The sequence below is a fragment of the Belonocnema kinseyi genome, chromosome 5, assembly GCF_010883055.1.
Source record: "Belonocnema kinseyi isolate 2016_QV_RU_SX_M_011 chromosome 5, B_treatae_v1, whole genome shotgun sequence".
Lineage (NCBI taxonomy): Eukaryota > Metazoa > Arthropoda > Insecta > Hymenoptera > Cynipidae > Belonocnema > Belonocnema kinseyi.
The window spans coordinates 85,982,667-85,984,620 of record NC_046661.1 but is presented as its reverse complement, the minus strand read 5'-3'; the positions used below and the strand labels follow the sequence as shown (position 1 = coordinate 85,984,620).

The 1,954-nt window shown below is 33.0% G+C and overlaps 1 protein-coding gene across 2 annotated transcripts in view; it reads left to right on the top strand.

Moving 5' to 3' along the window:
* LOC117172504 (apoptosis-inducing factor 1, mitochondrial) overlaps positions 1-1,954 on the top strand; it is a 47,278-nt gene that overhangs the window by 16,772 nt on the left and 28,552 nt on the right. The gene's annotated exons all lie outside the window — the stretch shown is intronic.

The following is a 1,954-nucleotide window of genomic DNA, read 5'->3' as shown; positions in this document are numbered from 1 at the left end:
AACCTTGTACACGAAAATACGAAACCTGGCGGCCACTAGACGAGGCTCTAGAGGGTTCGTATTTTCGTGTACATCGTTATCGGCTGATGCCGTTGAAATTGAATGTTGAAATACTTTTTTTTTACATCTGTTATTACTAAGCTTTGTACTCAAACGTAGTTTTCTTTCGACTCTTGCATTTCTCAAAGTTTGAGACCAATATTTTATATATAAAAAAAGTTCGAACGTTCAAAAAATGTTGAGGTTCAGAAAAAAGATAAAATAATTTTCAGTCAAGTTCCTACCAAAATGCAGTACCTAAACGCACTTTATTGTACTCTAATACATTTCCCAAAGTTTCAGCTCGATATTTTATTTACAAAAAAAGTTCTTAGGTTCAAAAAAACATTCAGTGAACTGAAAAACTGTCGTCGGTAATATAGGTATTTAGCTGTGTCACATGCCCTTAAAGATTAATTCTATTAACTGAAAACTTAAGTATTCTATCCGAAGGTAAAAATTTATCTTTTCGGTAAGAAAGTCAACTGTTTGTTGAAATTACTTAATTTTACAATTATTTTACTGGAAATTTAACTGTTATATTTTAAGTTCAATATTTATATTTCCTAATTTATGTATTTTCTTGCAAATTTGTTTCTTTTTTGGCAGAAAAGTAATTCCAAGCCAGAAGAGGCTTTCCCCTTTGAGAATTGTCGTCTTGACCCACGGTCGATAACGAAGGGCGCCCCGATTCCGCGTATAGAGTGAAGGAAACCGCTAGCCTACTGGCGGTTGATCACAAATACAGTTACAAAAACACAGACAGGGCATTTCTGTTCTTTCTTCTTTTTGCTCCATTTCGCACAGTATTTCGCAAAATTTGGGGACAGATCCTTCGGAAAAAATATATATGGAATTAGTCCCGTACCTATTTTTAAAAAAATTCAAAAGTCAGATTGAACCAACACCCTTAAGGGCATGTGATACTTACAGTTTCCCCGGCTTTTTTTCCACAAAAATTAAAATTTTTAAAAATTGAATTCGGAGATGCTATAAAATATCATAACGGACGTCTCCGATTTCTTTTTTGAGGGATAATTGCAAAAAAAATTTATTGTGCTAATTAAAAATTGTATGCATATGCATTATTTTGAGGTTACGTCGTTATTCATCTCTGCCTTTCCGATAATCTGGAAATTATTTATGAAATAAACTTTTTTGATTGGCTGCAAACAAGGTTAGTTCCGGGAGATAAGTTACTATGTTTATTTGTAAGTCCAAAGTTTTCGCCTAAAAATATTGTGTAGTTTGGAAGTAACGCTCGGGTGAATTGTAACACACATAACCTCGAAATATACACGCACGTTGTTAGCAATATCAATAATTTTTTGATAAAGAAAAACACAAAAAAGTGTCCGAGGACGTCCGTTAGCATGTTCGCTATCATTTCCCAGATTTTGAAAACAAAATATTTCTTATCCTGGGAAAAAAGCCGGGGGAATCTAACACTGCAAAAATCGATCTTATTTCCTAAGCGCTATGCAAATTAATCACATTTTGCTAAATTAAAACTTTTTTGAATTAACCTACAAAAAAGTGTGTGGGGACGTCCGTTAGCATGTTCACTATCATTTCCCAAATTTTTAAGACAAAATATTTATTATTCTAGAAAAAAAGCCGGGGGAACCTAAAACTGGTAAAATCGACAATTTTCTAAGTATCGCATGCCCTTAAAAGCTCAACTCTATTGTTAAAAATTAATTTTGCTGTTGAAAAATTTATAATTTGAATTGAAAATTATCTCTTTTTAAACATGGACCTACTTTGTTGAAAATAATTTTTTAAAATAAAAATTTAACTGTTAGCCGATGTAAGCCGATCTGAAGGCTTCGGAAGACTTCGGTGGTCTTCTATTTATATCTTGCTCCCCATTTGAAAGAAATTGAAGAAATTGGCGATTTGGATCTTTTGCGTG